This window comes from Oryctolagus cuniculus, chromosome 14 (genome assembly GCF_964237555.1).
Source record: "Oryctolagus cuniculus chromosome 14, mOryCun1.1, whole genome shotgun sequence".
Lineage (NCBI taxonomy): Eukaryota > Metazoa > Chordata > Mammalia > Lagomorpha > Leporidae > Oryctolagus > Oryctolagus cuniculus.
The window spans coordinates 18,811,613-18,835,195 of NC_091445.1; the positions used below are offsets into that span (position 1 = coordinate 18,811,613).

The window sequence follows — 23,583 nt, forward strand, 5'->3', positions numbered from 1 at the left end:
TTATAGTGACAAAAAACAGACCAATACGGGGAGATTGCTCCTTTTTTATTTTAACAAGCAAACAAATACACCAGGAAAAGTATTATTTTATAGTTTCACTTGTTAAAAAAATGCTGTTTTAAAAAGGAACTGGGCAGGAAATAATAGAGGAACTAAATCTTTTAGATTAAAGAAACTCAGCTAGGTTGTTCCTGTTTATTTGTCTTATTTCACCATGCACTGATGACAATGTCTTCACACTGCAGGGTCAGGTGGCAGGTGCATTTGAGAGCAGCCAGGACAAGGGATATTCCACTGATACAGTCTTGGGCATATATTGCTCCATGTTCTGCAGGGCCCAGGGGCTCACAAGGAGCTCTCATTCCAGCAGTAGTAGTGGGGAAAGCTCTGAGGAGTGCATGGGTGTGGTCAGGGTACCCTGAAACCTCAGACACTAAACATCTGTGAGCCATTGTTTGTGGAAACCTGCTGTTTAGTTGCAGAAGAGTCTTAGGAACCTGCAGGCCATATTAAAATATATGAAGGACTTTCATATATAATGATCCTCGTTATGCCAGAGGGCAGAGCCAGAGCTATTTGAGGAAGTTGCTGGCAGAGCATGGCACGTTAGTAAAGCCTTCAACAATCAGACTTTGCCAAAAACGAAGATCAACAAGCTTTGGAGTCTCTAGAAGGCCTCAGAGCACATCTGAGCAATAATTTGTTAGGAATGTGGATAAAGGGGTGGGGGAATGAGCTGGAAGCTGGACTGAAACCACTATTTTCTAACCCAGAAAGGCCTCAGTAACACGTGAGAAGCCTTTTAAACAAATACAGACTTCTGGACCTCCACTTGGATCTGTAGGAACAGAATCTCCACCAACAGGGCTCAGGAATCTGCTTGTTGAATGGGTTCCCGGGAAATTCTTAGTGAAGTTGTCTGGAGCCTTGGAAAAGAGTAGATGAAGTGAACTCCAATGCCTGAAGCATCTGTGATGACAGATGCCACAAAGCTTATAAAGAACTTGCATTCTGTTATGGCATCCGTACTTGAAAATCTACTACATATAACATATTTCATTACTGGCTATTTTAAAGTTATGTTTGAAACAGCCGGTTATCTGAACATGAATGCAATGAAAGCATCCAACTGTTTGTAAAGCAAGGTTGATTTTCAGCTTGAAAGAAGAATTAGCCTCACACGATGCAAAGGAATTGTGGACCCAATTAGGAAATACAGACATGTAAAATTGCCAGATAGCATGTTGGTGCCAAACATTTTTACATACAAGATTAGTCATTCTTTTCTATCTCAAATCACATATTGGTTTAATATGGTGCTAAATATATATTTATTCCTGTGGAAGAGGCCTTTTATTGGGTCTGTCATTGTTGTGAAAGGCTTTTCTACTTTCACGAATGTTACAGCCCGAGAGACTGTCCCAGTGATGGGATAATTAGGGCAGAACGGCGGAGTGGCCTCACGGTGCTTCTCCGGGTTCTTAGAGTCTGCAGCTCTGATGTGGGGCTCCAGTTTCTCTCCTAAGTGCTCTGTGCAGGTGATCTGCAAGGCCTTGCATTGCTGTTAGAAGTCCAGAACCTGAATTATAGGCCAAGGAAGCTAGACTGAAGCCATCGATCCATTAAATATGTACTTGAAGATCACCGCTTGAAATGTTTTAAATTTCTAACTCCAGGAAAAACTTTTTTCATGGTGTCCTTTGAGCCATCCGATCCTTTAGAAACGTTTGCTCACGAAGACATTTTTCTTGTCATCTTTTTGCCTCTGAGTTCTGTTTGCTGATTTTTCATTTGCACATTCAGTAGATACCTAGTGGGAGACGGCTTTGGGCCTTGCAAAATGGCACAGCTTTGCATACCAGTTAAACAAGGTCCCTGATTTCTGGAAGCTATTTTCTAGTAGAGAGAAAGAAATGATGAGCTTGTAGATAAATACATAAGATTTCAGCGAGGGACAAGGGCTTTAGCGAAGATTTAAATGAGTCAGAGAAGTTGGTGGGGGGCGGGAGAGGACAGTGTCTTTCTGGCGAGATAACTTAAAGAGGCAGTGACCTACAGCCGAGACGTGAACGCTGTAAGCAGTTGTGAGGATGGGGGAGCTGCAAATGCTCTGAGACAGCTCCGCTGGGGAACTGAAAAGCCTGCGTGGCACGGTTCTCATGCAGTGTTGAGATGCAGGATGCAGTAAAAAGTGAGGCAAGGACCACACAGAGCCAGCCAGGGTGTGGATTTGACCTTATTCTAAGTTTGGTATGTTCTAATCAGGGGGTGACCTACCTTCGTATTTTAGAAAAATAATGGAAGCTTCGTGTGGAGCCCAGTCAAGTGACAGTGGAATGCGGAGGGCTAGCTGGGAGATTTGATTGCATTAGTTAAGCATGGGTGTCGCTGCTCCTTGATAGAGGAATGCTGTTATGATTGTGTGATGATCACATACATGCAAGACACTGCCGATTGAGGTCACGTGCATGTGACACAATGTGGTTCCTGAGTTTGTGCCTTCCAGCCGTGATTGTTAGTTTCATTTCTCTCTGCTCTGAGCCTGTCACCTCCCTCAGCTGCCTATCACAGGGTTGGGTGAAGGGTCAGCATGCTTGGTCATTAGCAGCCCAAGGTCATCTTTTCCAGTTAAAATCCAGAGGGCACCCCTCAGCTGTTTCTGCCTGAGTCCTTGTTCCCAGGTTCTACTTCTTCACAGAGCTCAGACTCCCAGCTTCTCCCCCAAACCCCAGACCTTGGTTTTTATGCTGTTTTTTTTCAAGGGGTTGGTTTGTATGCATAGAGGCACAGAGAAATGAAGGCAGACTTCAACAATGTAGAAAATGTCCCAACCTATCTCACCCAGGAAGGGAAAGTGAGCAAGTTGCCTTTTTTTCCTGTTAAATCTCAAGGACAACTGGGAGGTTGGGAAACGTTTTCCACGTTGTGTCATTAAAGGGAGGTCATGTGTTAATGTGGCTGATGTGAATATGACGAGCCTGAAATTCACCGAACCGTTGCAATGTGCCAAGCACCTGCCTTCAAAAGGAAGTGCGTCCACTTCTCAGATGAGGAAACTGAGGCACAGAGACGATAAGTCACTGGCTCTAGTTCCCCCAGCCTAGAAGCCACACTGCCTCCCCTGGTAAGAAGACTCAGCCATCCAGAGAAGAGGAGGCCTTCTCACCTGGCAGCTACCTGCCTCCCTGCCTGCTGGCACGGCTGGCCCTGCAGGCTGTGTCCCCCAGGGTGTTCAATTCAGTTTTGCCCCGGGCCTGTTTTGTGTTCCACTTGGCTTCAATCTAGTCCCCGTCTGGGCCTTTATTAATGAATATCTTGATAAGTAAGTGGTGGCCAAAACAAAAGAAATACTCTTCCCTCCTCACCCCTTTATCACGTGGATGGTCTAGTACGCGTTTGCTTTAACAGCTACCACCCGTGTCTCTGAGGGTCTCACCTGCTCTCTGATGGGGACACCAGCTGGGACCCAACCCCTTGGGCACCAAGCACACTCATCCATCTGCTGGTCTTGTCACAGGTGCACCCTTGACCGCAGTGGGCGCCAGGCGACCGCGCGTCTGGCTACTGAATTGTCCTTGTATGTTTTTCTCTAAGTGCGTCTAAAATGATAGCCTTGAGCTTTCCTTTTTCATACACACACTCATCATTATGAAGCCTGGTAATGATCCCTGAAGGAAAAACCACATGGAGCAGAAGGGCTCAAGACGTGGAGTGAGGGTGTTGGACAACAAGACCTGCTTCCCAGAGCAGCCCTCTGCAGGGGTCAGTGAACTGTGTTTTTTATGACTTGAAGCTGTTTTTCCAGATACCATACCAGTGTTTCCCCAGTGCGCATCTGTGTGCCAAAATGTCCATTTCCTGCGTCCAGGTCCTTCTTGAGTGCAAAATCGCAAGTTTTGAGCATCACATTGGGTTGAGCAGATGACTTAAACACAAAAGAGGTGGATGCTTAAAATGCTAAGAGGATCGGAAACCCCCATGAGCCAAAGGGCCTGGTTTTCTGTCATTTCTTTGACCAAAACCTTTGGACATGTTATTCTCATGGGTTATGTGACTGTAGTGTGGTTAGCTTGGTTATTGTCCCTTGGGTGTAATCATGGAGTATGAGGAAGAAGTTTCCTTTCAATTTGAGGCTTAACTATGCGTCTCTCTTGTAAGATAGAAGATGGATATACCTCAACATTTTATATTTGGGACAGAAAGATTTTAGGGTTTGATTTTAAAGGTAAAGAACAGAGAGGGGGAAGAAAGGAAAATTCTGGACACATAGGCTTCCCAAAAAAGGGTGGGAAACCTCACTTTTTTTCTTCCAGAAAAATCTATCCTTAAGAGACAATTAAGTACTCATTCATGCTGAATTGAAAATGACTGAAAACAGTCTGAGATATTTCTCGCAGAAAAAATAGTTTTCGAGCAGATCTTTAGGTGGAAGAAATGAAACTTCAGCTTTCTGATTTATCTATGTATTCATGTGTCTGTTTCTATTTAAGATCTGTACTGTACTGTGTTCCAAAAACAGAAGATTTAAGGCCACACGGGCAATAAGAAAATCAATTTGAAAGGAAGTAATTGAGAACATTAAGATGACTTTCAATATTGGGAATTCGAGTTTTCAGATAAAAGGGGAAAGGACTCTATTTTGTAACGGTTGTTAGAAAATTCTTACCTTCAAATCTTAGTGGTTTGGTACAGTAGTTCACATACCTGCATTGCCTATTGGAGTGCCTGGGTTCAAGGTTCAATTCTGCATCTGATTTCAACTTCCTGTTAGTGCACGCACAGCAGGTTGTGCCTTAAGTCCTTGGGTTCCTGCCACACACAAGGGAGACCTGGATTGAGTTCTCTGCTCCTGGCTTTGGCCTGGCTCAGTCCCGGCTGTTGTGGGTATTTGGGAAGTGAACCTGCAGTCTATCTAGTCTAGTGTCTCTGACTCTTTACCTTTAAAATAAATAAAAAGAAATAAATAGATCTGGAAATATTTTAGAAAAAGGAAATCTTCCAGAAAGAGTACGAGTGGGGTCCTCAGTCCACTTATAGCAGACTGCTTTTAGATTAATTGACTTTGTATAATTTATAGAATTGACATTATATAATGTTCTGGTGAAAAACGTTCATGTTTTTGTCTCTTTGCTTTTGTGGGGCTTTTAGACCATTTACCAAGAAGGAGTTCGTGCTTCAGTGCCTTCTCTTTGGTTATTTATTAACCTCCCTTTACAGTACAGGTTAGTTTTCTAAGAAAGTGCAAAGTTCAATTAATGTTGTTTCTAATTACCCTTATCCATAAGGCTTCAATGTAACCCAAAATGCGTCCTAAAAACATGACGTTGGTATATGAAACAATGGACCTTGGGTGCACCAGCGTTACACGAGGTACTCCTGCAGGGACAGGGCTGTGCTGCCTGTGTTAATAGGATGATCACACCATGCCTGTGTCTGTGTAGTCTCCACGATTCTCTCCTACCTGCCACGGCCTCCTTCTCGTACGATTTCCCCTATAAGCCTGGAAGTCAGAGGAGAGCCAATTCTCCCCCAGGAAAAGCAAGGAAGAAGAAAACACTACTTCTCCATCTCTCTGCAGATGGGATGGCTCTTCAAAAAGTTCAGAGATAGAATTAAAAGACAAATTATTGTGTGTAAAGAAATTGAACCCATGAGTATGAAGGGGGGGGGGGTCTTCAAAAAAGTTCATGAAAATTAGCCATCATGAAAAAATCATGCTTAGACTTAAAAAATACTTTGTCCCCTAATACACTTACCTTTCAGTTCCATTTCCACAAATTCTTTGACACACCTGTGGGTGTATCTTTCGCAGCTTATCAAGGATAATGATTGCTCAGGATCCAGAATTGAAACTGAACACAAGGTAAAGTTCAGGGTTTCTTTCTCTATGTGGAGTAGTAGAAAAAGGAACCCCAGAAGACTTGAGAAAGTTCTAGATGGTATGTTTACCAACCAGAAAGAAATGGTGGGGCCCTGCCTTTCCATCTCGGGACCTAGAACAGGGCGTGGAACATCTCATGTGTCAGGAAAAGGAATGCATAGGAATGCCCGATGAATCTCTCTTCTGAAACCTGGTGTACTTTCTTCGTATAGAAAGCCCTTCAATTCCTATTCTCTTGATGACTCAAGATCAATAACCTCCTTATTGCACTGACTTGGTCAAACATGCCCTGCTCTGGGATCAAAGTGCCTGGATTCAAAACCTACCTTCACCTCTTACCAGCCAGCTGTGCAAATGTGAGGCAGTGGATTACTTTCTCTGTGCCCATTTCCTCAACTTGGAAAGGGATTGTTGGGAGAAGTAAATGATCACAGTAGTACTTAGCACAGCACTAGATAATCCAAATGATAAGCGTTGGCCAGCAGCCATGGGTTAGCGGCCCCAGCCTTGGGAAAGCCTCACATTTGACCTACTAAAAGGAAGGTTCCTTCTGGCTAGAAATATTAGAACTTCAAGGAGTTAAATACTAGAACTTTTGGAAGTTATGTAACAATGAAAAGAACATTGAAAAGGGTGGTTTTCCAGAGAGAAATAGGCAGTTCTCCAAAGTCTTTTGAGTCAGGAATATTGGCAAATTCCTCTGTTGAAAGAAATTTTTAGAATTATCTCCTATTAAATGAAAAAGAGTTTACTTATGTAAAAGGCAAAAATCATTTTTAAAAGCCTTGATGGTGTGCGTTTACTCTGAGGTTATTTTTTGCTAACAAACATGCCATTCGTTCCACAATTTATTAAGCAACGACAATATGGTAAGCCTGGTGTCAGCACTGGAATGAGAGAGTGAAAAAGGCACAGGACCTGTTCCTAAGGCGTTGAAAGAAGAAACGGGCAGAGAAGCAGTGCCCCGGAGAGGGTATTCTGATTCCTTCCCAACCCCCATCATTTCCAATGCCACTGCTCTTGCCATCTATGGCTCTGGCCGAGTCACAGGCACTGCAGTGCCTGATTTGATTTTCTTCTTGGGAGGATCAAAATTCAGCAGACACCCAACTATCCCAACCCCCCACAGCTCAGAAAACCCCACGTGATGCCCCCTCCTCCCCACTGCTATAGTTTCCCCCTGAGGGACCCCCTGGAACACCTTCCCATCCAGCTACTCAAGGCCAAGGTCCTGCCAGTTCCCGCTCTGGTGCTACCTGTTTTGACTGCCCTGGCTCTCCAGAACTATGGTTGACTATTTTAAATGTCACCCCTAAAATATTAGAGGGTCACACTGCCTCCTCCACTCATACTGTTCCATTGATTCTCTCTCTGGTGCACCCCAGGCTCTTCTGGTATAGGTAGCTTATAGTAATTTATGGCAATCACAGCTAACTTTAAAGGACAAAGGTTAGCTACTTGTAAACATATTTGTTTAAAATGAAACAGCCTGAAGACAGGTCTAAAAAGAGAGAGGCTAACATTGTTTTTAGTGAAGGTAAATGTTACTGGAGCTGACCTGGAGTCTCTCATGGTGACTAATCAGATGGGGTGACAATCATTTCTCTTTTATTTTTCCAATTAATTCCTTTTAAAAAAGATTCACTTATTAATCTGAAAGAGCCTCAGAGAGAGGGAGGGACAGAGAGACCGTCCATCTGCTGATTCACTCACCAAATGAACACAGTGGCTGGTGCTGGATCAGGCTCAATCCAAGAACCTGGAATTCCATCCAGGTCTCCCACTTGGGTAGCAGGGACCAGCACCTGGGCCCTCCTTCTCTGCCTTCCCAGGCGCATTAGCAGGAAGCTGTGGAACAGCCAGGACTCGAATCTGGACTCAGACCAGCATTCCAATATGGGCTGCCAGCATTGTAGGGGGAGGCTTAACCTGCTGCACCACAACACTGGCAAACAATCATTTCTCAGGGAAATCCGGTGCCTTTATGAGCACAAATAATAGTATCAAGCCAATTACTTTATAGTCCCACCTTGCATATTAGATGAATGTCTACTTTTAAGAGTTGTAATTTAAAGTCATAAAACCTTCACTTTAGGGCATTCTTAAAATCTAGCGTTTTTTTTTCAGCTAATTAAATGGTATTACTATGTAGGAGGTATGATTGATCTATCCTGAGAACACTTAGGAATTCCTAATAGCCAGATATAAAAATAAAATAACCATGGACATTCTTTTCTACCAATATTATGATTCAAAGTTATTCAAAATTGTGGGGAGCAATCCGGACTAGACTAAGTTACTCGAATTAGGACTTATTCTATGCATCTGCTCTCCCACAATATGGCGCTGGGAGAGAAGTAAACAGCTTCCGCACAGCTGCCTCCAGTTCAACTAATAAACTGTAGGACTTGCTCCTGATTGGAGGAGAGCAGCGTACTCGGCGTGTGGGCAGCCGAGTTGGGATTGGCGGAGGAGGACTATAAAGGAAGAGAGAGACGGCATGCACCAGGAACATCTATGGGGAACATCTAAGGGAACTTGTGCAGCCCCCGAGAAGAGCCGGCCGGCGGTGTGCCGCTCCCCTGCGGAAGTGGGGAATGTGGCCAGGGGGAACTGCCCTTCCACGGAGGTGGAAGGGATAGTAGCCAACCCGGGAAGAACCAGCAGCAAACCCGGGGAGGGCCGAGCAGACAGAAAGAACAGCGCAGGGTCCTGTGTTGCTCCTCCACGAAGAGGGGGAGCGACATAATGGTGCCGTGACTCGGATAGGAAACTTAGGACGGATAGCAAACTTAGGAGGGAAGAAACGGGAAGAACTGGGAAAATACCGGAGAGAGAGACTAGCAAACAGCCTAGGGAAAAGCCGGACGAAAAAGGGTGCCGGAAGAAGCTATTGAAAGCCCAGGCATAGATTCGGATACGGACTACGGGGGGAAGCTGGGAGAAATCTCTAAGGTCGAAAGCGAAAGTGAAAGTTAGAACAAACAGACTCGGATGCAGACTGTGGGGAGAGGCCAGGTGAAATGAGGGAGGAATATCGTTGGAGGAAAGCTTGGGGAAACATACCGGGTAGAGAAAAATGTTAGGGAAATTGAAGCCGCGGGGGGCAGGCCGAGGCGGAAACGGAAGCCACTTTGGGGTTCTCAAGTTAGCCCGGGAATAGGGGGCGAAAAGTTGAAACTAGAAGCTGAAACGTGAGCCTGGTTGGGATCCGTCTGATTAGCCCGGGGAGCAAAGGACGGGAAGCCAAACCGTGGGGCGGAGACGTACGCTGGGTTGAATTCGCCAGGCTAGCCCGGGGAACTTGGATTGAATGCTAGTGGCGGACACGTAAGCTACGCTGTGTTACTCGCGGAAGCCGCCGCGTGCAGAGAGAGCACGGGGCGTGAATAGATAGGGAACGGGGCTGGCGTAGGCCGTGGTTCAGACGCGAAAGGGTTAAGCGTGGAGACCACGGAGCGCGCGAAGCCGAGCCGCGCAAAGCCGGGAAGCTGCGCAGATGAGAGAGGCGCGCGGGCTGAAGCGGCGCAGAGCCGGGAACCCGCCGGCGGGGCGAGGTGCCGGAAAGCCGCAGGGATAAGAGAGACAGGAGTTTAGAAGTAAAGTGAGAAAAATAGGAATGCTGGAAGATAGAAGTAGGGTGGGAGAAATAGGAATGCCCGGAGATAGAGAAATAGAGAAATAAAAAGGCCTCCCTACAACACTGCAATGTGAGAGCTTGGATTCGGTCTGCCTAATCAAGTGAGGCGATGAGCACCTGCGGGCAGCTAGCAGCTTATGCACCGCAGGTCACCGAAGACAGGCACGAATTAACATCAGTAAGGCTTCCCCACAATACAACAATATTAAGCTTGGATTCGGTCTGCCTGATTTAAGGCGGTAAGCGCCAGCAAGCAGCTCGACCAGAGTATGAGCTGCAGGTCACCGAAGATAGGCACGAACCAACACTAATAAGTCTCCCCCACAATAAGGCAATGAGAAGGCTTGGATTCGGTTTGCCTGATAGGTCTTGTAAGTCCCCTGCAGGCAGAGCAGAGCATGCGCTGCAGGGCACCGAACACAGGCACGCATCAGCGCCTAAAAACCTCCTCACAACATGGCGAAGAGAGGACCCGGATTCGGTTTTCCTGATTGATAGGACTTGTAAGAGCCTGTGGCAACTCTAGCAAGTAGAGCAGAGTGTGTGCCGCGGGACACCGAAGACAGGCGCGTATCAACACTAAAAAATAAAAAGAAAGGGGGATCTGTGGGGAGCAATCCGGACTAGACTAAGTTACTCGAATTAGGACTTATTCTATGCATCTGCTCTCCCACAATATGGCGCTGGGAGAGAAGTAAACAGCTTCCGCACAGCTGCCTCCAGTTCAACTAATAAACTGTAGGACTTGCTCCTGATTGGAGGAGAGCAGCGTACTCGGCGTGTGGGCAGCCGAGTTGGGATTGGCGGAGGAGGACTATAAAGGAAGAGAGAGACGGCATGCACCAGGAACATCTATGGGGAACATCTAAGGGAACTTGTGCAGCCCCCGAGAAGAGCCGGCCGGCGGTGTGCCGCTCCCCTGCGGAAGTGGGGAATGTGGCCAGGGGGAACTGCCCTTCCACGGAGGTGGAAGGGATAGTAGCCAACCCGGGAAGAACCAGCAGCAAACCCGGGGAGGGCCGAGCAGACAGAAAGAACAGCGCAGGGTCCTGTGTTGCTCCTCCACGAAGAGGGGGAGCGACAAAAATAATTGTGAAGTATGACACAATTATGAAGGAAAGAGAAGTTTTTGTCATGGGAAATGTAAATCAGAAATATGTTCCTTCTTTTTTTTAAGATTTTATTTATTTTGAGAGGTAGAGTTATAGACAGTGAGAGGGAGAGACAGAGAGAAAGGTCTTCCTTCCGTTGGTTCACTCCCCAAATGGCTACAACAGCCGGAGCTGCACCAATCCGAAACCAGGAGCCAGGAGCTTCTTTTGGGTCTCCCACTCGGGTGTAGTCCTTGGGCCATCTTCTACTGCTTTCTCAGGCCACAGCAGAGAGCTGGATTGGAAGTGGAGCAGCCAGGACTAGAACTGGTGCCCATATGGGATGCTGGCACCACAGGCGAAGGATTAATCTACTGTGCCACAGTGCAGGCCCCCAGTAATGTGTTTTGAAAGTGGCTTATTTTAACAGGAAGATTTGTATGCAGGGATCTGAATTTATTTTTTCATTGGTTTGTTACAAGCATTCAAAATTCCAAAATTACAAATCAGCACAACAAAACAAAGAGTTTTTCCAGAAGACAAAGTTATTGATTGGTGGGATGGGTACAGTTTTTTTTTTTTTTTTTTAAGATTTATTTTATGTTTTGAAAGAGTTACAGACAGAGGTAGAGACACAGAGAGAGGTCTGCTCTCTGCTGGTTCATTCCCCAGATGGCTGCAACTTATCTAAAGCCAGGAGCCAGGAGCTTCTTCCACGTCTCCTACATGGGTGCAGGGGCCCAAGGACTTAGGCCATCTTCTACTGCTTTCCCAGGCCATAGCAGAGAGCTGGATCAGAAGTGGAGCAGCCAGGATACGAACCGGTACCCATATGGGATGCCAGCACTGCAGAAAGTGGCTTTACCCACTATGCCACAGCACCTGCCCACACAGGAAATTTTGATAAACAAGATAAGCAAAGAGATTACCCATAGTTCCTACCATCTGTCCATACCATGAGCATGTGTGTATGTCTTGACATTATTTTCTATAGATGTGCACTGTAGGTGTATCAGGTTTGGGAAACAAAAATATTCATTTTATAAGAACGTTTACCTCATATATGATAGACATGTTTTTATGTATGCCATTAAGTAGTTTCTTCTACATGGTGTTTAGGGCTGTATGATATTCACCGCAAGCATAAATCATAATCTTGTTCACCAAATTTCTGTTACTGAGCATATAGGTGGCTTCTCACCTTTTAAAAAATTCTCATATACAGACATTTGTCTATTTCAAGAATTTTTTTTTCATTTTTGTGCTGTATTTCCTTTGGGCAGTTTAAGTCCATGATCCCTTCTCAGAATGCATTTTTTCATAAAACCTACAGGGCAAAAGGAAACAAGTAACAGAAAATGTTATCAAAATATTTAATTTTTTAATTTGTGATGTGTGCTTATTATAAATATTTGATCCGGAACTACTATAATTTTAACCAGGGATAAGCATAACTGAATTTGAGATGCCTGAAACAATTAGAATGCAATAAAAAAAACCTGTAGTTTCTATGTTCTACTTATTTCACTGATTTGCTACTCACATTCATAATAGAAGGAAATGCTAAATTTCAGTTGGATGCTGATGAACATAAAGATAGCAGTTGGTTTCTGTCCACATTTTGGATTGCTTTAGTTTTATCCATGTACACTAACAGCCATATATGATAGATTAATACTCTGTGGACATCAGATTAACTTGGGAGCATTTGAAAATAGTCATATGGGAAAAGTTACCGTGCTTCCCAGAGACCAGCAACGTGGAATGAAAATAGCAGAATGGCCCTAAGCTCGGTGAAGCCAGTGGAGGTTGAGGAAATGCGATGTGGAACACAAAGAGCCCAGCCCAATGAGTAATGGCGGAGGGAATCGGGGAGGAGCCGTGGGCAGCTAATTATGAGTAGCGATGCAAAGGAATGGAAGAGCAGAGAAATACCCTGCTATTTCAGGCTTCTAATGAAAAGACATTGTGTTAGTGAAGAGGGGAGAATGGTCTTTTCTCTGAACTTAGTGAAACCCAAACGTCCTTGCCTTAACAACCAACCACGACCAAATGTTCCCTTCCTCCAGGTTCCCAAGCGAGGGGAGCTCCACTCTCCCAGGCCAGCCTGACTGTAGCAGACTGGCCTCTGCCTTCGCAGTGCCCACCAACCTTTCTGTGTTCTTTAGGGTGCTGTCCTGAGGCTGGGCAGGATGGCAAGGTCTTCTGGCATCTTCCATTTGGTCTTCTGCAAAGCCATCCCACAGCTGCCTCTGCTGCCAATGACTTTTTTTTTTTTTTTTTTTTTTTTTTTTTTACAGGCAGAGTGGACAGTGAGAGAGAGAGAGAGACAGAGAGAAAGGTCTTCCTTTTGCCGTTGGTTCACTTTCTAATGGCCGCCGCGGCCAGCGCGCTGCAGCCAGTGCTCCGCGCTGATCTGAAGGCAGGAGCCAGGTGCTTCTCCTGGTCTCCCATGGGGTGCAGGGCCCAAGCACTTGGGCCATCCTCCACTGCACTCCCTGGCCACAGCAGAGAGCTGGCCTGGAAGAGGGGCAACCGGGACAGAATCCGGCGCCCTGACCGGGACTAGAACCCAGTGTGCCAGTGCTGCAAGGCGGAGGATTAGCCTAGTGAGCCGTGGCGCCGGCTGCCAATGACTTTTATGAGGTTGCAGCCCAGATGTACAAAGATACTCTCCCTGTTTCTGTGACTCGGTGACCTGTATGCTGGGGGATTAGGAGGGACAGAGGTCTCCTCTTTCCCCATAGGCACTGCATCCAAGAAGAAAGGCTGGTTCACCTCGTAATTCTGCATAGTAGGGACCAGGCGGCAAGTTCCCATAAGACCTCACTGACCACAGGAGGAGGCAGGAGTGATATCTGGAAGTGCCATATAGGATAATTTACATCCAAGACTAAGCTAGACCAGACCTATCTCTGCACTTCTTGAGAGATCTCTTGCTCTTCAGCTCAGTCTGGGAGAGTTTAAATCCTCCCAAGAGTCCCCCAGAGAAAAAGAGTTTTACCACCACCTGGAGTCTCTACATTCGCTGTTCAGACCGCTCCTGAGATGGAAGGTGGGAATACAATATGGGGAAGATGCCAGCTCCACCCACAGAGACTGGCCTGTGATCTTCAGGCCATATGTAATTTGTATCAGAATTTATTAGCCCGGCCTCTATGCGTTATCAATTATTTAGCCTTAAATAGTGTTGTGAGCAAGTCTGCTTCTTTTTGCTGTTTCTCCTCCAGCATGCAGTCAATTTCCTATCTGTATGCATTTTATAGTCTTTAAATTCAAGCCTTCTGCAAATCACTGCTATGACAATGATAAACACATCTTCATGTCCTCTTTTGCTCATTTTCTGGTTGAGTAGTTTGTGTTCCTCATTGTTGAGTTTTCGGTTCTTCATACATCCTAGCTACTACTCCTCTGTCATATATTTGGTTTGCAAATATTTCTCCTGGTCTGTAGCTTGTTTTTCCAACCTCTTTGCAGTCTTCTGCAGAACAAACGTTCTCATTTTAGTGAAATTTATCTTATCAGTTTTCCCTCTTATGGATTGTGCTTTTAGTGGCACGTCTAAGAACTCTTTGCCTAGACTTCAATCGCAAAGATTTTATTCTGTTTGTTTCCTACCATAGTTAGAATATAGCATAGTTTTCATTTTACATTTAAGTCTGTGGTCCATTTAGGGTTCATTTTCATATAAGATGTGAAGCTTAGGTTGAGAATCTTTATTTTTCCTTAGACTTTAATTGCTCCAGCACCATATGTTGCAAAGGCCACCTTTCATCTATTGAATTGCTTTTGGTTCTTCATCAGAAGTCAGTGGACATATTTGTCTGATTCTTTCTCTATGTTTTCTATCGTTTCCCATTGATCTACAAATCTATCTATCCATCCACCAATATCACACAATTTTGATTACCAAAGCTACTCAATAAGTGTTAAAATCAGTAGACTCATTCCTCCCATTTTATTCTTTTACACTTTTTTTTAGCTATTGTAGTTCATTTGCCTTTTCACATAAATTTCAGAAAGAATAATTTTGCCTACAAGTAAGAGCTTATATATTAATTCTTCCCATCTATGAACACAATACTCTATTTATTTAGATTTTAAATTTATTTCATCAGCATTTTCTAATTTACAGCATAATATGCTATGTTGTATTATATTTATATCTGCTATTTTTTCATGAGTCTAAGAGGTATTATATTTTAAGTTTTGATCTTCATATATTCAATGCTAGAATGTAGAAATAGAATTGACTTAGTAAAAATACTAAAACCTAGTGTTTTTACTAGTTTTCTTATAGATTCCTTGGGATTTTCTATGTGGACAGGTATGTCTTCTGCAAAAAGAGATGATCTTATTCTTTTATTATCATTATGTCTTTATTTCTTTTTCTTTTTTTTCTCACATTGTACTGGCAGGGCTTCTAGTTCTGTGGCTGAATGAAAGTGATGACAGTTGTCTTTGTCATATTCTTGATCTTTAAAGAAAGTGTTCAGTTTTTTGCCACTAAATATAATAACTTTGTCAGGTTGAAGTAATTCCCCTCTATTCGTAGTTTAGTGAAAATTGATACATGAATGGGATCCTGAATTTTGTCAAATGCTTTTTCTCAACTATGATCATGTGATTTTTCCCTTTATTCTATTAATATGGTAGATTACATTGACTGATTTTCAAAATTGAATTGACCTTATATCCCTGCAGTAAGCACCATTTGGCCACAGTAAGTAAGGGAATTCAAGAAAGGCATGGAGAATGTGTATTATGAAAAAACTTTGCATGGACTTAAACATTTTTTTGCACTAAAATGAATTTACCTTTTAATTCCATTTTTACAAATTCTTAAAGTCCATTTGTATGATTTATTTTATATATTGCCACACGTGTCTTAGAGACTTTTACATATATTTTCCTAAGTGATGACAGTCTGTAGTTTTCTTTCTTTGTATGAGAGCTGTCCAGTTTTGGTATCAGGATAATGTTAGCGTTATAAAATGAATTTGAAGTGTTCTCCCATGTTTCTTGGAAGAGGTTATGCAAAATTCATATTAACTCCTCTGGAAACATTTGGAATAATTCTCCAGTGAAATATTCTGGTCTTGGAGATTTCTATCCTGGGGCATTTACATTGTAAGTTCAATTTCCTCAAGTTCAACTTTCCTAATAGAGTTATTAGTCTGTGCACATGACCAATTTCATAGAGCATCAGTTGTGGTACTTTGTGATTTTCAAGGAGATGGTTCATTTCATCGAAATTCTCAGAATTCTGTGTGTAGAACTGTTCAGTGTTTCCATGTTATCCTTTTAATGTCTGTAGGGATTCACCTTGTTCCATTCTGAATTGTCATTAATGGCTTCTTTTTTTCCCCCTTTGTCAGTCTTTCTAGAGGTTTGCCAATTTTATTGATTTTTTCAAAGAACCAAGTTTTAGTTTCATTAATTACTGTTTTTCTACTTTCAAGCTCATTGATTTTTGTAATATCAGCTGTGTCTCACAGACTTTTATATAATTTAATCTCCATTCAATTCCCTGTAATTTGTTTCGCTTGCGACTTTCTCTTTGATCCTTGGATTATTTAGAGGTATGTTGTTTGACTTTCTCTGTTGATTTCTAGCTTGTGTCCACTGCAACCAGAGAATATATTCTGTATGATTTCAGTCCTTTTAAGTTTGCTGAGGTTGGTTTGATGGCCCAGGATTGGTATGTCTTGAGACACATCCTACAGACTCTTGGAAAGAACATGAATTTTGCTGATGTTGGGTAGAGTGTGTCATAAAGGTTTTGTCAGTGAACAAAATAGACAAGATCTTTCAAATCTTGGAGCTCATGTTACAGGGAAGGCAGTGAGAAAGAAAGAAAATAAAGACAAAAAAGTAAGAAAAAAGACGGTGATAGACAATATGAGGAGCACAAAACAGGGTTCTGTGTCTCAGAGACATTAAGACTGTTTTATATTTGGTGTTAGCAGATGATGAGAAGTCCAGGAAGCCATATCCATAATCCAAGAAAAAGTCCTTTGCTTACATTGCTCTAGTTTGCTGTGTCCTCCTCTGACCTCTCTCTGGGCAAATCCTTGAAGCCACAGCAGAGTCCCACATTCTTGGTAAAGCCTTCTGGAATATTCCTGCCAGGAAGAAGAAACTGCACCTGATGTAACAGCCGCTGTAAGTCCTGGACTGGAGAATGATCTGATTGGCTCAGTGCAAAAGGGATTGGAGAGAAGAAGAAACCACAGGCAGAAAGGCCAGATGAGGAAATTAGGCTAAATATACACTATCTCCAGGATATTCCCAGAAGCTACTGTTAAAATTAAATCCCTTCTCACAAGGAAGCACTGTGCAGCTGGGATTCCAAGCTTTATGCCCTTAAAAAATAATTGAGGGCTCCAAGGAGCTTCTGATTATGTGGATTACAGTTATTGATATTTAGTGTATTATAACTTGAAACCAAGAAATTTAAAAATATTTATAAACTGCATGCTCACATAAATAATATGTTTTAATTAAAAGCCATTTTATTTTCCAAACAAAAAAATCTGAGAGAGTAGGGAGGCATTGTTTTAATTTTTAAAAATTATTTCTTTTAGAGGCAGATAAACAGAAGGAGAGAGAGAGAGCTTATTTACTGGTTTATTCTCCAAATGCCCACCATAGCTGGGGCTGGGCCTAGGTAAAAGCTAGGAGCTGGGAACTCAAGCCAGGTCTCCCATGTGGATGGCAGGGCCCTGGCTGTTTGGGCCATTACCCTGCCTCCCAGGGTCTGCAGGAAGCTGAAATCAGAAGGCAAAGGAAGGAATCAAACTCAGATACTCAAGTGTAAGACATGGGCATTTTAACCAGCATCTAAACTACTAGGTTAAATGCCCCACCCTCTGTTTTTTAAGAATATTTTTTTAAATTTTTATTTATTTGAGAAGCAGACACACACACACACACACGAGTTCTATATTTTTGCAATCTTTAATATCTGGTTTATGGAAAAGTAGCTGGTTTCATTATCTCTGCCTTTCTATTTAATCTGTTGCTGTTTTTATATAAAGAAAGACCCATCCTCACACAGATGATTTGGTTATTTTTAAAGATAAATGTGGAATTGCCTTATTTTATAATCCACCCAGACTTGACAATTAGTAGTTTCTGAAAACTTAGTTGTAATGTAGATTTTGAAGCCATATCAATGAACTTTTCATATTGCTACATTAATATCCTTTGGTCTGGGGCCAGCATTGTGACACAGCAGGTTAAACTGCTGCCTGCACTGCTGGCATCCCATGTAGGCACTGATCTGTGTCCTGGCTACTCCACTTCTGATCTCCAGCTACCTGCTGGTGCACCTGGCAAAGCAGCAGAAAATGGCTCAAGTTCTTGGACCCCTGCTCTCATGTGGGAGACCTGGTTGCAATTCCTGGCTCCTGGATTCTGCCAGGCCCAGCCCCAGGCATTGCAGCCATTTGGGGAGTGAATCCTTAGATGCAAGATCCCTCTCCCTCTCCCTCTCCCTCTCCCTCTCCCTCTCCCTCTCCCTCTCCCTCTCCCTCTCCCTCTCCCTCTTCCCCACCCTTTCCCGCTCCCTCCCCTCCCCATCTCCCTCTCCCTCACCTTAATTCTGCCTTTCAAATAAATCTTAACATATATATCCTTTGATCTGTCTTGTGGTTTGAATGGATCTTCTACCCACACACGTGTTTGCATTGGGTATTTGGGCAATATCAGTCCATTGAGTTACTCAAATGTTCCAAAGGTTTATATATTTCTTTATATGATATTTTTAAAAATCACATAAAGTCTTTAATACAGGGAAATTGTTAAGCTTTCTCAATTTCCACTTTTTGTTTCAAAGTTTAACTTTACCATTGGTATAAATTTCTGCCAGTTATTTTCCTTGAAGCTATAGGCTCACTTATTTTCAAGAAAATGTTTGCCAAGAACCATAGCTTCCATATATAATAATATAAATAGCTTCCATATACATTATATATTATAATTAATATATAATATATAATAACATATATTATATAATATATAATAATACCTATAATATAATTAATATAATATTATATATGATATAATACATTATATAATATAATAATATAATTAATATATAATATAATTAATATTATATATTATAATTAATATAATATATATTAACAAAAGATGTGATTAAGTAAAACTGCCATGTTTGGGGTCTTGTTTTTGTTGACTAGTAGTGCCTGATGTGGAACAATAGTAGAGTGATGACCAGAAAAGCTGAGTTGCCTTTATTTGTGTTAAGGCATCAGGAGTTCTTGATGCTGTTGCTTTTGTGCTAGAAACAGAGTGAGAAGGGGAACTTCCATCTCACCATGTCTGTGAAGACAGTTTACTGCTGGACCGCACTTGGGAATGCATTTGGAGCACTGCAGGTGGGCAGAACGGAGAGTGAATGACCTGTACCTGCACACAGGAGCACAGATGACCCTCAGAAAAGCCATTCTGAGAGCAGGCCAGAGGCCTGTGAAATGTGCTGCTGGTCTTCTATATGTAAAACATAAAAACAGGCTGTTGGGGTTTAAAAATGTGTCCCCTTGACCTCAGCAATTAAGTCCCCAAAGTCACATTCATGGGAGTACGATACTTAAGCCAATCATGGCAGTTAGAAATGAAAATGATTGGATTGGATGAGGCCATTAGGCTAGAGCCCCCAGGTCTGAATCCTGCAGCTTTGTAAGGAAAGAAAAAGACAGACCTCAGTGTGCTCTGTCTCTTGCCGGGTGATTCTCTGTGCTACCCGAGGACTCTGCCAGCAAAAACAGCGTCACCAGATGCAGAACTCATGGAGCCCATTCGATCTTGGACTTTGAAACTCAGAACTGTGAGCCAAAATAAACCTCTATTCCTTCTAAAATAGCCTACATCGGGAATTTCATGATAGTCATGAAGAGATGACTAACACACAGGCGACGCTTACCTCTGATGCTAGAAATGAGGAGAGCAGTTATCCTTCGGGTACCGAGCAGAAGGAGGCGTGGAGTACAGACTGCTGTGAATGCTTTGTTCTTGAGCAGGGCATTGGTCATGTGGGTGAGATCAGACAATGAGAAATTCGATGAGCTAGTGTTTTTACTTTGTGTATTTCAGTGAAATATTCAGAAAATATTCTTATCCTTTGTTTCTTTCTATAGTTTATTGAGGCTTCCAGGTGATAATAACCAAGACCAAGCTTTGTAAAACACTGGTAATATCAGTTAGTTCTTTTTTTTTTTTTTTTTTTTTTGACAGGCAGAGTGGATAGAGAGACAGAGAGAAAGGTCTTCCTTTGCCATTGGTTCACCCTCCAATGGCCGCCACGGCTGGCGCGCTGCGGCCGGTGCACCACGCTGATCCGAAGCCAGGAGCCAGGTCTCCCATGGGGTGCAGGGCCCAAGGACTTGGGCCATCCTCCACTGCCTTCCTGGGCCACAGCAGAGAGCTGGACTGGAAGAGGAGCAACCAGGACAGAATCTGGCACCCCGACCGGGACTAGAACCCGGTGTGCCGGTGCCGCTAGGTGGAGGATTAGCCTAGTGAGATACGGCGCCGGCCAATATCAGTTATTGAAAGGTTTTGCCTGGGCTTAATTTGAGCTCTCTTTTTTTTTGGGATATTAGGTAACTTACACCAAGAATTTGTGGGATTTTTTTTGGGCCACTTGACATTCCATATAAGTTTTTTCACATAGTAATCTATATTTGACTAATTGGTCAACTTGGACAACATTAATCATTCTTGCCCCTTGAATTTTTTAATGTACTACAAGGGATTTTCAATAAGTTCGTGGAAAACAAAGATCATAAAATAACTACATGAGTTGCAAGAAAACTCTTGCACTCAAACAAACTTATCTTAATCCCATTTTTGCATGAACTTTTGGAGGTACCCTCATGTATGTGGTTGGAGACAAGCTGTCCAAGGGGGTTCTGACCCTGAGGACACTTTTATACTTTCAGTGAATTGTGTCTGGAAAAGGCTCAGAATGGAGCCCCGGCCACATTTCATGCCTGTGGTCTAGTGGAAGGGGCTGGCTGACGTGGAAATAATGCAATGTGCTCATTCAAGCTATGGTAGAATGAGCTATGTGACTAAAAATACTCTGCTGGAGAGGCCGAATTAGTACCAAAAGACATTTTAGGTATTTGGTCTTTGCTAAAATAATACTCCCCTTCCAGAATCCTCCCCCACCTTCCCTACACATTCAAGGTCTCTCCCTCTTCCAGGCTTGGCCCGGGCCCTGCCTCACCCACAGAGCCTTTCCCAGCCTCTGCAGCCTGTGGTTAGCTCCCCTCTTCTGAACTCAGCTCTTCTGTTGACTGGTTGCCAGCTTGTGTTGGGATTCGATCGATGTTTACAGATGTATCTGATTTCTTTGCTGTATTTGGTTTAGGATCCAAAGACAATCGGCCCAAACCAATAGGATCAAAAGGCAGATTAAAAGCTGACTTCCCTGTGGTCTGGGAAATGACACTGGAAAAGCTCCAGGGGCCTGCCACACACCAGCCACACACCGAGGCACCAGCTGGGGTGAGAGCAGATGGAATTCAGAGTTGGGCCTCGAGCAGACAAAGCTCATCTGGAGCCTTTGCTCTGCTCTTACCTTGTGGGGTGTTGGGCAAGTTGTGAGGTCTCTAGACCTCAGTCTCCTTCAGTGGGAAGGGGAAATGGCAGATATTCCTATCTTAGGGGCATGGCGGGGAGTAAAGGACCTCATAGGTGTACCCATTGTGTATGCCTGGAATAGGGTGAGTGCTCCATGAATATTAAATATTATCAACGTTTTAAAAAATGTAGGTAATTCCATGGCCATGTGGGTGACTCAGCTCTCTCACAACACCAAATATGTCATCTCATTTTGATGCAACATTTTAAAGCATATTTCTAAAACTCATCAAGGAACAAGCCTAGCATGTAGTCACATTCTTCAATAAAATCTGTTTTTCTTCTTCCCCACCTCCTCCCATTCAGGAGCTGGGCCTACCCCTTTCTTCCTAAGGCTCATCATTTAAAACTATTTTTGAGAATCAGGCATTTAATTTTAACAGTTCAGAAGCTTGAGCCACATTGTAGAACCAGGTTCCATTTCTGCTCCAGCTCCTGACTCCAGCTTCCTGGGAGTTGGAGGTAATTGTTTAACTAATTCAGTTCCTGCTATCTGCATGGGAGATCTGGATTGAGTTCCTTGTTCCTGGCTTCAGCCTGGCCCAGCTCTGGCCATTGGAGGCATATCAGCTCAGCATATCCCCTGAGAGAGTGGAGCTGGACATCACAGTGTGCATGTGGCCAGGCTACTAATGACCCACTTTGAGGTGCTGGTGGACTATGACCCCTTTCCAAGAAGTGCATAGTTAGGAAGGAGAGAGTGAGAGAGAAGAGATAAGAAAGGAAGAGAGAGAGAGAGGGAGAGAGAGAGAGAGAGAGGATTGTGTGTCAAAGAATGCACAAGAGAAAGTACGTGCAGGTCTTGGTAAGGAGAAGGAGAAGGTGGAGAGGAAGAGGGTATTTAGGAGGAGGGAAAGGAAAAGCTGACATTTATCATGTACCCACTACATGTCAGGCACTCCTCCATGTTTTATACTGTCGTCTCCTTTAATCCTGAGAACAAATCTGTCAGACTGCCATTATACCCATTTCATAGATGAGAAAACTGAGCACCAAAGACACTGCTTGATTTGCCCAAGGTCGTAGAGCTAGTGAGTAGCATTGCCTAGGACACAACAAAGTTGTTAACATGATGAACAAAAATGGATAACTTTTCAAATTCCTTCTCCCTCTCTGTTTCCACTGAAATCTTGCCCTGTCTCCTGCTAAGGGACTGTCAGAGCCTGTACCAAGCTTCTAAGGTCATTTTCTTTTGGAAGAGGGAGTCCCTGCTGACTATGGCCTGATGAGCAGCCTGGCCCCTCCCCTTTCTAAGTTGATGGTAGTGTCTATCTCCTGTGGTAGGGACTGAAAAATGCTAAATACTGGCTTTCTTTGACTCCTTTCTTGCTGTGGCATGGAACTCAGGACTGATGGAATGTGAAAATAGTATGCTCAGGGGTTTCTGGGAAGAGCTTGTCTTCTTCATACAATAATAGCTGGGACCGGTGCTGTGTTGCAGTGGGTTAAAGCCCTAGCCTGAGGTGTCAGCATCCCATATGGGCACCGGTTCTGGTCCCAGCTGCTCCACTTCCCATCCAGCTCTCTGCTGTGGCCTGGGAAAGCAGTAGAAGATGGCCCAAGTCCTTGGGCCCCTGCACCTATGTGAGAGACATGGAAGAAGCTCCTGGTTTCGGATTGGTGCAGCTCCAGCCGTTGCGACCAATTGGGGAGTGAACCAGCAGATAGAAGACCTCTCTGTCTTTGCCTCTCTCTGTAACTCTTTCAAATAAATAAAATAAATCTTTAAAAAAAAGTACAGTAATAGCTAAGGTAAGTCTCTACCCTTATCGTTTTGAACATTGCTTTGTGAAGATGTGATGCTTGGAGCTGTGGCAGCTGTGTTGTGTCCGTAATGTGTTGTTGTACCCCTTTCTCATGCTTCTTATTCTCAGGTGGTAAAAGAGATCCTTAGGCACACTGGACTTTCCTAGAATTCATTCCATTTATTGGGCTGTGTGGAACATGATACATAAATCTTCAAATGAGACTGGGAATGAATTGGATCATTTTTATGAAAACATTTTTGAGGAGGAAGGAACCATTGAGATTATCTAAGTTATCCATCCTTTGTTTTATGGGAAAAAAAGACACCTTGGTCTAAAACAAAGAAGTCTTCCCCTGAAGTACAGCTTTGGCTCATGGCACAGTCTGGCATCGGAGCTAGGCAATCTAACTCTATTTACAATGTTAGATCAGTATGATGTTTCTTGATGAATAAGACATCACCCAGAGCTATAGCTGAGTTATTTAAAAATGTGGGATTAGTGAGTGACCATCTGAAATGATTTAACTTGTTTGGTCCGTTCATTTTGTTTCTA

At 43.4% G+C, this 23,583-nt stretch overlaps 1 long non-coding RNA gene across 3 annotated transcripts in view; it reads right to left on the minus strand.

Annotated features, from left to right (window-relative positions):
* Nucleotides 1–6,440, minus strand: part of LOC127492853 (uncharacterized) — a 33,065-nt gene extending 26,625 nt beyond the window's left edge. For 2 of the 3 annotated variants that reach the window (XR_007922668.2, XR_007922667.2), the window contains exons 1-2: nt 6,208–6,440; nt 4,705–4,809 (exon numbers count right to left, since the gene is read on the minus strand). This is a non-coding gene — a long non-coding RNA (uncharacterized lncRNA). Of the gene's footprint in view, nt 1–32; nt 1,897–4,704; nt 4,810–6,207 lie in introns of those variants that run through there. The other variant, XR_007922669.2, reaches the window with a different exon arrangement.
* Between the last annotated feature and the right edge of the window lie 17,143 nt (nt 6,441–23,583).